Here is a 12,977-nt window from a genome sequence, read left to right as displayed (position 1 = left end):
AACTCATATTCAATGTGCATACTCATATTCAATGTTCAAACTCATATTCAATGTGCATACTCATATTCAATGTGCATACTCATATTCCATGTTCAAACTCATATTCAATGTTCAAACTCATATTCAATGTTCAAACTCATATTCAATGTTCATATTCAATGTTCAAACTCATATTCAATGTTCAAACTCATATTCAATGTTCAAACTCATATTCAATGTTCATATTCAATGTTCAAACTCATATTCAATGTTCAAACTCATATTCAATGTTCAAACTCATATTCAATGTTCATACTCATGTTCAATGTGCATACTCATATTCCATGTTCAAACTCATATTCAATGTTCATATTCAATGTTCAAACTCATATTCAATGTTCTCACTCATATTCAATGTGCATACTCATATTCAATGTTCAAACTCATATTCAATGTTCATATTCAATGTTCAAACTCATATTCAATGTTCAAACTCATATTCAATGTGCATACTCATATTCAATGTTCATACTCATATTCAATGTGCATACTCATATTCAATGTGCATACTCATATTCAATGTGCATACTCATATTCAATGTGCATACTCATATTCAATGTGCATACTCATATTCAATGTGCATACTCATATTCAATGTGCATACTCATATTCAATGTGCATACTCATATTCAATGTGCATACTCATATTCAATGTGCATACTCATATTCAATGTGCATACTCATATTCAATGTGCATACTCATATTCAATGTGCATACTCATATTCAATGTTCATACTCATATTCAATGTGCATACTCATATTCAATGTGCATACTCATATTCAATGTTCATACTCATATTCAATGTTCATACTCATATTCAATGTGCATACTCATATTCAATGTGCATACTCATATTCAATGTTCATACTCATATTCAATGTTCATACTCATAGTCAATGTTCAAACTCATGTGCAATGTTCATACTCATGTTCAATGTTCATACTCATGTTCAATGTTCAAACTCATATTCAATGTTCAAACTCATATTCAATGTGCATACTTATGTTCAATGTTCATACTCATATTCAATGTTCATATTCAATGGTCATATTCAATGTGCATCCTCATATTCAATGTGCATACTCATATTCAATGTGCATACTCATATTCAATGTGCATACTCATATTCAATGTTCAAACTCATATTCAATGGTCATATTCCATGTTCAAACTCATATTCAATGTTCATATTCAATGTTCAAACTCATATTTAATGTTCAAACTCATATTCAATGTGCATACTCATATTCAATGTTCAAACTCATGTTCAATGTGCATACTCATATTCAATGTGCATACTCATATTCAATGTTCAAACTCATATTCAATGGTCATATTCCATGTTCAAACTCATATTCAATGTTCATATTCAATGTTCAAACTCATATTTAATGTTCAAACTCATATTCAATGTGCATACTCATATTCAATGTTCAAACTCATATTCAATGGTCATATTCCATGTTCAAACTCATATTCAATGTTCATATTCAATGTTCAAACTCATATTTAATGTTCAAACTCATATTCAATGTTCATATTCAATGTTCATATTCAATGTTCATATTCAATGTTCAAACTCATATTCAATGTTCAAACTCATATTCAATGTTCAAACTCATATTCAATGTGCATACTCATATTCAATGTGCATACTCATATTCAATGTTCAAACTCATATTCAATGTTCAAACTCATATTCAATGTTCATATTCAATGTTCAAACTCATATTCAATGTTCAAACTCATATTCAATGTGCATACTCATATTCAATGTTCAAACTCATATTCAATGTTCAAACTCATATTCAATGTTCAAACTCATATTCAATGTTCAAACTCATATTCAATGTTCAAACTCATATTCAATGTGCATACTCATATTCAATGTTCAAACTCATATTCAATGTTCAAACTCATATTCAATGTTCAAACTCATATTCAATGTTCAAACTCATATTCAATGTTCAAACTCATATTCAATGTTCAAACTCATATTCAATGGTCATATTCCATGTTCAAACTCATATTCAATGGTCATATTCCATGTTCAAACTCATATTCAATGTTCATATTCAATGTTCAAACTCATATTTAATGTTCAAACTCATATTCAATGTGCATACTCATATTCAATGTTCAAACTCATGTTCAATGTTCAAACTCATATTCAATGTTCATATTCAATGTTCAAACTCATATTTAATGTTCAAACTCATATTCAATGTTCATATTCAATGTTCAAACTCATATTTAATGTTCAAACTCATATTCAATGTTCAAACTCATATTCAATGTTCAAACTCATATTCAATGTTCAAACTCATATTCAATGTTCAAACTCATATTCAATGGTCATATTCCATGTTCAAACTCATATTCCATGTTCAAACTCATATTCAATGTTCATATTCAATGTTCAAACTCATATTCAATGTTCAAACTCATATTCAATGTTCAAACTCATATTCAATGTTCAAACTCATATTCAATGTTCAAACTCATATTCAATGTTCAAACTCATATTCAATGTTCAAACTCATATTCAATGTTCAAACTCATATTCAATGTTCATACAAATATTCAATGTTCAAATTCAATGTTCAAACTCATATTCAATGTTCAAACTCATATTCAATGTTCAAACTCATATTCAGTGTTCAAACTCATATTCAGTGTTCAAACTCATATTCAGTGTTCAAACTCATATTCAGTGTTCAAACTCATATTCAGTGTTCATATTCAGTGTTCAAACTCGTATTCAGTGTTCAAACTCGTATTCAGTGTTCAAACTCATACAGTGGGGCAAAAAGTATTTAGTCAGCCACCAATTGTGCACGTTCTCCCACTTAACAAGATGATAGAGGACTGTAATTTTCATCATAGGTACACTTCAACTATGACAGACAAAATTAGAAAAAAAATCCAGAAAATCACATTGTAGGATTTTTAATGAATGTATTTGCAAATTATGGTGGAAAATAAGTATTTGGTCACCTACAAACAAGCAAGATTTCTGGCTCTCACAGACCTGTAACTTATTTTTTAAGAGGCTCCTCTGAACTCCACTCGTTACCTGTATTAATGGCACCTGTTTGAAAATGTTATCAGTATAAAAGACACCTGTCCACAACCTCAAATAGTCACACTCCAAACTCCACTATGGCCAAGACCAAAGAGCTGTCAAAGGACACCAGAAACAAAATTGTAGACCTGCACCAGGCTGGGAAGACTGAATCTGCAATAGGTAAGCAGCTTGGTTTGAAGAAATCAACTGTGGGAGCAATTATTAGGAAATGGAAGACATACAAGACCACTGATAATCTCCCTCGATCTGGGGCTCCACGCAAGATCTCACCCTGTGGGGTCAAAATGATCACAAGAACGGTGAGCAAAAATCCCAGAACCACACGGGGGGACCTAGTGAATGACCTGCAGAGAGCTGGGACCAAAGTAACAAAGCCTACCATCAGTAACACACTATGCCGCCAGGGACTCAAATCCTGCAGTGCCAGACGTGTCCCCCTGCTTAAGCCAGTACATGTCCAGGCCCGTCTGAAGTTTGCTAGAGATCATTTGGATGATCCAGAAGAAGATTGGGAGAATGTCATATTGTCAGATGAAACCAAAATATAACTTTTTGGTAAAAACTCAACTCGTCGTGTTTGGAGGACAAAGAATGCTGAGTTGCATCCAAAGAACACCATACCTACTGTGAAGCATGGGGGTGTAAACATCATGCTTTGGGGCTGTTTTTCTGCAAAGGGACCAGGACGACTGTTCCGTGTAAAGGAAAGAATGAAAGGAGCCATGTATCGTGAGATTTTGAGTGAAAACCTCCTTCCATCAGCAAGGGCATTGAAGATGAAACGTGGCTGGGTCTTTCAGCATGACAATGATCCCAAACACACCGCCCGGGCAACAAAGGAGTGGCTTCGTAAGAAGCATTTCAAGGTCCTGGAGTGGCCTAGCCAGTCTCCAGATTTCAACCCCATAGAAAATCTTTGGAGGGAGTTGAAAGTCCGTGTTGCCCAGCAACAGCCCCGAAACATCACTGCTCTAGAGGAGATCTGCATGGAGGAATGGGCCAAAATACTAGCAACAGTGTGTGAAAACCTTGTGAAGACTTACAGAAAAACATTTGGCCTCTGTCATTGCCAACAAAGGGTATATAACAAAGTATTGAGAAACTGTTGTTATTGACCAAATACTTATTTTCCACCATCATTTGCAAATAAATTCATTCAAAATCCTACAATGTGATTTTCTGGATTTTCTTTCTCTCATTTTGTCTTTCATAGTTGAAGTGTACCTATGATGAAAAATACAGGCCTCATCTTTTTAAGTGGGAGAACTTGCACAATTGGTGGCTGACTAAGTACTTTTTTGCCCCACTGTATTCAGTGTTCATACTCATATTCAGTGTTCCTACTCATATTCAATGTTCATACTCATATTCAATGTGCATACTCATATTCAATGTGCATACTCATATTCAATGTGCATACTCATATTCAATGTGCATACTCATATTCAATGTGCATACTCATATTCAATGTGCATACTCATATTCAATGTGCATACTCATATTCAATGTGCATACTCATATTCAATGTGCATACTCATATTCAATGTTCAAACTCATATTCAATGTGCATACTCATATTCAATGTGCATACTCATATTCAATGTGCATACTCATATTCAATGTGCATACTCATATTCAATGTGCATACTCATATTCAATGTTCATACTCATATTCAATGTTCATACTCATATTCAATGTTCATACTCATAGTCAATGTTCAAACTCATGTGCAATGTTCATACTCATGTTCAATGTTCATACTCATGTTCAATGTTCAAACTCATATTCAATGTTCAAACTCATATTCAATGTGCATACTTATGTTCAATGTTCATACTCATATTCAATGTTCATATTCAATGGTCATATTCAATGTGCATCCTCATATTCAATGTGCATACTCATATTCAATGTGCATACTCATATTCAATGTGCATACTCATATTCAATGTTCAAACTCATATTCAATGGTCATATTCCATGTTCAAACTCATATTCAATGTTCATATTCAATGTTCAAACTCATATTTAATGTTCAAACTCATATTCAATGTGCATACTCATATTCAATGTTCAAACTCATGTTCAATGTGCATACTCATATTCAATGTGCATACTCATATTCAATGTTCAAACTCATATTCAATGGTCATATTCCATGTTCAAACTCATATTCAATGTTCATATTCAATGTTCAAACTCATATTTAATGTTCAAACTCATATTCAATGTGCATACTCATATTCAATGTTCAAACTCATATTCAATGTTCAAACTCATATTCAATGTTCATATTCAATGTTCATATTCAATGTTCATATTCAATGTTCAAACTCATATTCAATGTTCAAACTCATATTCAATGTTCAAACTCATATTCAATGTGCATACTCATATTCAATGTGCATACTCATATTCAATGTTCAAACTCATATTCAATGTTCAAACTCATATTCAATGTTCATATTCAATGTTCAAACTCATATTCAATGTGCATACTCATATTCAATGTGCATACTCATATTCAATGTTCAAACTCATATTCAATGTTCAAACTCATATTCAATGTTCAAACTCATATTCAATGTTCAAACTCATATTCAATGTTCAAACTCATATTCAATGTGCATACTCATATTCAATGTTCAAACTCATATTCAATGTTCAAACTCATATTCAATGTTCAAACTCATATTCAATGTTCAAACTCATATTCAATGTTCAAACTCATATTCAATGGTCATATTCCATGTTCAAACTCATATTCAATGTTCATATTCAATGTTCAAACTCATATTTAATGTTCAAACTCATATTCAATGTGCATACTCATATTCAATGTTCAAACTCATATTCAATGTTCAAACTCATATTCAATGTTCAAACTCATATTCAATGTTCAAACTCATATTCAATGTTCAAACTCATATTCAATGTTCAAACTCATATTCAATGTTCAAACTCATATTCAATGTTCAAACTCATATTCAATGTTCAAACTCATATTCAATGTTCAAACTCATATTCAATGGTCATATTCCATGTTCAAACTCATATTCAATGTTCATATTCAATGTTCAAACTCATATTCAATGTTCAAACTCATATTCAATGTGCATACTCATATTCAATGTTCAAACTCATGTTCAATGTTCAAACTCATATTCAATGTTCATATTCAATGTTCAAACTCATATTTAATGTTCAAACTCATATTCAATGTTCATATTCAATGTTCAAACTCATATTTAATGTTCAAACTCATATTCAATGTTCAAACTCATATTCAATGTTCAAACTCATATTCAATGTTCAAACTCATATTCAATGTTCAAACTCATATTCAATGGTCATATTCCATGTTCAAACTCATATTCAATGTTCATATTCAATGTTCAAACTCATATTTAATGTTCAAACTCATATTCAATGTGCATACTCATATTCAATGTTCAAACTCATGTTCAATGTTCAAACTCATATTCAATGTTCATATTCAATGTTCAAACTCATATTTAATGTTCAAACTCATATTCAATGTTCAAACTCATATTCAATGTTCAAACTCATATTCAATGTTCAAACTCATATTCAATGTTCAAACTCATATTCAATGGTCATATTCCATGTTCAAACTCATATTCCATGTTCAAACTCATATTCAATGTTCATATTCAATGTTCAAACTCATATTCAATGTTCAAACTCATATTCAATGTTCAAACTCATATTCAATGTTCAAACTCATATTCAATGTTCAAACTCATATTCAATGTTCAAACTCATATTCAATGTTCAAACTCATATTCAATGTTCATACAAATATTCAATGTTCAAATTCAATGTTCAAACTCATATTCAATGTTCAAACTCATATTCAATGTTCAAACTCATATTCAGTGTTCAAACTCATATTCAGTGTTCAAACTCATATTCAGTGTTCAAACTCATATTCAGTGTTCAAACTCATATTCAGTGTTCATATTCAGTGTTCAAACTCGTATTCAGTGTTCAAACTCGTATTCAGTGTTCAAACTCGTATTCAGTGTTCAAACTCGTATTCAGTGTTCAAACTCATACAGTGGGGCAAAAAGTATTTAGTCAGCCACCAATTGTGCACGTTCTCCCACTTAACAAGATGATAGAGGACTGTAATTTTCATCATAGGTACACTTCAACTATGACAGACAAAATTAGAAAAAAAATCCAGAAAATCACATTGTAGGATTTTTAATGAATGTATTTGCAAATTATGGTGGAAAATAAGTATTTGGTCACCTACAAACAAGCAAGATTTCTGGCTCTCACAGACCTGTAACTTATTTTTTAAGAGGCTCCTCTGAACTCCACTCGTTACCTGTATTAATGGCACCTGTTTGAAAATGTTATCAGTATAAAAGACACCTGTCCACAACCTCAAATAGTCACACTCCAAACTCCACTATGGCCAAGACCAAAGAGCTGTCAAAGGACACCAGAAACAAAATTGTAGACCTGCACCAGGCTGGGAAGACTGAATCTGCAATAGGTAAGCAGCTTGGTTTGAAGAAATCAACTGTGGGAGCAATTATTAGGAAATGGAAGACATACAAGACCACTGATAATCTCCCTCGATCTGGGGCTCCACGCAAGATCTCACCCTGTGGGGTCAAAATGATCACAAGAACGGTGAGCAAAAATCCCAGAACCACACGGGGGGACCTAGTGAATGACCTGCAGAGAGCTGGGACCAAAGTAACAAAGCCTACCATCAGTAACACACTATGCCGCCAGGGACTCAAATCCTGCAGTGCCAGACGTGTCCCCCTGCTTAAGCCAGTACATGTCCAGGCCCGTCTGAAGTTTGCTAGAGATCATTTGGATGATCCAGAAGAAGATTGGGAGAATGTCATATTGTCAGATGAAACCAAAATATAACTTTTTGGTAAAAACTCAACTCGTCGTGTTTGGAGGACAAAGAATGCTGAGTTGCATCCAAAGAACACCATACCTACTGTGAAGCATGGGGGTGTAAACATCATGCTTTGGGGCTGTTTTTCTGCAAAGGGACCAGGACGACTGTTCCGTGTAAAGGAAAGAATGAAAGGAGCCATGTATCGTGAGATTTTGAGTGAAAACCTCCTTCCATCAGCAAGGGCATTGAAGATGAAACGTGGCTGGGTCTTTCAGCATGACAATGATCCCAAACACACCGCCCGGGCAACAAAGGAGTGGCTTCGTAAGAAGCATTTCAAGGTCCTGGAGTGGCCTAGCCAGTCTCCAGATTTCAACCCCATAGAAAATCTTTGGAGGGAGTTGAAAGTCCGTGTTGCCCAGCAACAGCCCCGAAACATCACTGCTCTAGAGGAGATCTGCATGGAGGAATGGGCCAAAATACTAGCAACAGTGTGTGAAAACCTTGTGAAGACTTACAGAAAAACATTTGGCCTCTGTCATTGCCAACAAAGGGTATATAACAAAGTATTGAGAAACTGTTGTTATTGACCAAATACTTATTTTCCACCATCATTTGCAAATAAATTCATTCAAAATCCTACAATGTGATTTTCTGGATTTTCTTTCTCTCATTTTGTCTTTCATAGTTGAAGTGTACCTATGATGAAAAATACAGGCCTCATCTTTTTAAGTGGGAGAACTTGCACAATTGGTGGCTGACTAAGTACTTTTTTGCCCCACTGTATTCAGTGTTCATACTCATATTCAGTGTTCCTACTCATATTCAATGTTCATATTCATTTTCTGTTAACTTATTATGGAAGGTAGTATCTGCTCTTGAATTATCAGAGTACTGATTGTATATCTGCTCACACACCTTAACCTCATTACCAGTGACGCTGGTCCATTTGCCTCAATGCAATGCAAACTCCTCTCTCCCTCTCTACTCTGTCTACAACCAGACTTTGATAAAGGAGAAGTGAGTGAGAAGAGTGTTTTGACCTTTTAGGTGTTTGAATTATTTAAAGGACAAATAGTGGAGGCCAGGGTACTTTCGAGCTCATTTGTCTTGGTGCTGCTCTTTAGGAGGGAGAAAAGAGAGGCTGAATCGTTCCCTCTTATTTAGCTGCTTCTGTTCTGCTGTATTGCGCTCCACTGTGTTCGTGGACTAACTCACACACATTGGACTAATAGAGACCCACCTGGCTCCCTCCCTGCCTGCTTGGGCCTACTTGTCATTTCACCTCCATGTTAATTTGTTCCTTCCCTCCCTCCCTGCCAATATCCCAATCTATTGCATTGGAAAAAGGCTTTGGACTTGGGCTTACTTGATCCTTCACCCGCATACTGAAAAAGTACTTTGTCTCCCACCCAATCCTTATCCAGTTCCTATTAATATTGCCTATTGCCTCTGCCGCTTCCCACGGCTTTCTACCCTGCTCTAATTTCTCACCAGAAAGCCTGGTTCAGGGTTGGATCATGGATGTTGATCTCTCTTCTTATAATAAACTTAATTCCAGGCCTGACACGGAATAGGGGGCTGGTGCGCTAGTAGGAACCTTTTTCATATCATTATTATTTGGTACACACTTACAGCCGCGCGCTCATCCCCAGCCAGTGTCAGGGGTTCAGTCGTCAAATATCCTGGCAGAGAGCAAGCCGGGAACGCTTGCACAGATCCCCCTTTTATTTTATGCCATTTAAATCCCTCCACATAGATGGGATATTGCCCGCCCGACTGCTATCGCTATAGCGCACTGTAAATGAGATGGCGGTCTATTTCTCTGGGTTGCTAGGCTGCAGGCTTTACTGAGTTAATTAGCTGTTCGCTAAGTCAGAGAGAGAGGAAGAGGGAGAGACCCCCTTGCCAATACTAAAGCGTGTCACCACCTCCGCCAACCCCAAGTGCGAGAGTCTCTCTCATCCCAATGCTAACAGATTTTTGCTTCTATTCAGTACAGTATATTATGGAAACCTATGGAGCATGTATTGTATAGAATACAAAAGCGCTCATTGCAAGGCTAAACACTACATGATCAAAAGTACGTGGACACCTGCATGTCGAACATCTCATTCCAAAATCATGGGCATTAATATGCAGTTTGCCCCCCCCCCCCCCCCCCCCCCTTTGATGCTATAACAGTCTCCACTCTTCTGGGAAGGCTTTCCACTAGATGTTGGAACATTGCTGCAGGGACTTGCTTCCATTCAGCTACAAGAGCATTAGTGAGGTCGGGCACTGATGTTGGGCGATTAGGCCTGGCTCGCAGTCGGCGTTTCAATTCATCCCAAAGGTGTTCGATGGGGTTGAGGTCATGGCTCTGTGCAGGCCAGTCAAATTCTTCCACACCAATCTCCACAAACTATTTTTGTATAGAACTTGCTTTGTGTACGGGGGGCACGAATCATCCTGACTAACCGGTGTCTGTATGTAGCCTCGCTACTTTTATAGCCTCGCTACTGTATATAGCCTGTCTTTTAACTGTTTTATTTCTTTACCTACCTATTGTTCACCTAATACCATTTTTGCACTATTGGTTAGAGCTTGTAAGTAAGCATTTCACTGTACCTGTTGTATTCGGCGCACCTGACAAATAAACTTTCATTTGATTTGTCATACTGAAACAGGAATAGGCCTTCCCCAAACTGTTGCCAGAATGTTAAAGCACAGAATTGTCTAGAATGTCATTGAATGCTGTAGTGTTAAGATTTCCCTTCACTGGAACTAAGGGGCCTAGCCCGAACCATGAAAAACAGCCCCAGACCATTATTCCTCCTCCACCAAACTTTACAGTTGGCTGTATGCATTCAGGCAGGTGGCGTTGTCCTGGTATCCGCCAAACCCAGATTTGTTCATCGGACTGCCAGATGGCATGATTCATCACTCCAGAGAATGCGTTTCCACTGCTCCAGAGTCCAGTTGGCGAGCATTACACCACTCAAGCTGACACGTGGCATTGCTCATGGTGATCCCATTTCATGAAGCTATCGACAAACAGTTATTGTGCTGACGTTGCTTCCAGAGACTGTTCAGAACTCAGTAGTGAGTGTTGCAACCGTGGACAGACGATTATGTATGTGCTACGCGCAACAGCGGTTCTACATACAACAGCGGTTCTGTTCTGTGAGCTTGTGTGGCCTACCACTTTGTGGCTGAGCCGTTGTTGCTCCTAGATGTTCCACTTCACAATAACAGCACTTACAGTTGACTGGGGCAGCACAAGCAGGGCAGAAATTTGGCGAACTAACTTGTTGGAAATGTGGCATGCTATGGCGGTGCAACGTTGAAAGTCACTGAGGAGTCATGCTTTGTCATTTTACTTTTAACATTTGCATATGTTTTCTAATAAAAGGGTAGACTGCAGGACTTGAGGTTGCTCGTGAAAGTGTTTTCAGTGGAGAAACACAAACTGCAGCTCATGTAAACTATGCCCTTTGAACTAGTGGAAATGGGATTCTGTCATCGTTAATTAACGTGTTCCGTATTTTTCTCAATTTGGTTCAGTTTGGCAATTTCATTAATACACAATAATGGATTAAAGATACAACCAAGGAAAATCGAAACCTAGCAGGCAGAGATTTCTTTGATCCTTTCAGGTTTGAAAAGATGTGGCCTTGACATACAGTATATAATGATGGGCCAGTAACCAAATAAAGACACAAATGAAACTGTGGAGTTAACATTCAGGTAACTGCCAAAGTAATGGAATACACTTGAGTAATGAGGGTTACAAAGTAGATTGCATGTGCTTCCAAACAGGTGTCGTGTCTTGTGGTTGCTGAGTTAATTAAGCCCTTACGATCATTTATAAAAATTCTAGGCACACTATTTTGGCCATTATTTTGGCTACCGTGGCTAGGATGACAGGGCAGGAGTGGTCACTGAATGGTTTGATGAGCATGAAAATGATGTAAATCATATGCCGTGGCCATCTCAGTCACCAGATCTCAACCCAATTGAACACTTCTGGAGCGGTGCCTGGATTCTGGAGCGGTGCCTGAGACGGCGTTTTCAACCACCATCAACAAAACACCACATTAGGGAATGTTTTGTGGAAGAATGGTGTCACATCTCTCCAATATATTTCCAGACACTTGTAGAATCCAAGGAGCCAAGGTGCATTGAAGCTGTTCTGGCTCATGGTGGCCCAATGCCCTATTAAGACTCTTTATGTTGGCGTTTTCTTTATCTTGGCATTTACCTGTAAATTGACCTCTGCCGAGTCCACAACAATCAAATCTTCTGTTCTTCAAGGGAAATGGGAAGTGAGCCTGTGCTGCGACTTCCACTCTTGGACGTTAACAAGGCAACACCACATACTATCCATTATATAGACCAGATACTCCGCTCTAACAATGAAAAATGACTTCAAAAATGGAAGGCAATTGGGAAGAGGCAAGATCAGGTGGGACCATTCGAGCCAATGAGGGCAGATATGCTAGTTACCACAGCCACAAAGTCATATTTTATTAAGCACTTAATTTAAACTTTATTTTTTATTTTTAGATGGCTGTGGGGGGGTTTTGGGATTTTGAGTTCCTCCTGTGTGCATTTTTGTTTTTAGACTATAGCTAATGGGCTATATCGTAAAAATGTATGAAAGCAAACATTTTGCTTTTTGATCATAATTTAGGGTTAGGCATAAGGTTAGCAGTGTGGTTAGGTTTAAAATCACATTTTAAGAAGAGTAATTGTAGAAATAGTTGGGGATTATGACTTTGTGGCTGTGGTAACTAGTGACGACCAGGCACAACTCCGATAGGTTTTTTTTCTCAAAGTTGCCAGGATGTCGTGTGTTCTACTTGTATCAGTACACTCGTAACAACCAAATCATTACGAAACTTCTATTCAAACAAATAAGCCACACATAGCAAATAAGCCATACAAAAAAATATATGAACCAAATTCG

General features: G+C 36.7%; 1 protein-coding gene across 12 annotated transcripts in view; it reads left to right on the top strand.

The window, feature by feature from the left end:
• Window positions 1-12,977, top strand: part of LOC110490935 (receptor-type tyrosine-protein phosphatase mu) — a 302,121-nt gene that overhangs the window by 189,157 nt on the left and 99,987 nt on the right. The gene's annotated exons all lie outside the window — the stretch shown is intronic.

Source organism: Oncorhynchus mykiss, chromosome 15 (assembly GCF_013265735.2).
Source record: "Oncorhynchus mykiss isolate Arlee chromosome 15, USDA_OmykA_1.1, whole genome shotgun sequence".
Lineage (NCBI taxonomy): Eukaryota > Metazoa > Chordata > Actinopteri > Salmoniformes > Salmonidae > Oncorhynchus > Oncorhynchus mykiss.
The sequence above is the reverse complement of the archived record's forward strand: the minus strand, read 5'-3'. Positions and strand labels throughout refer to the sequence as shown.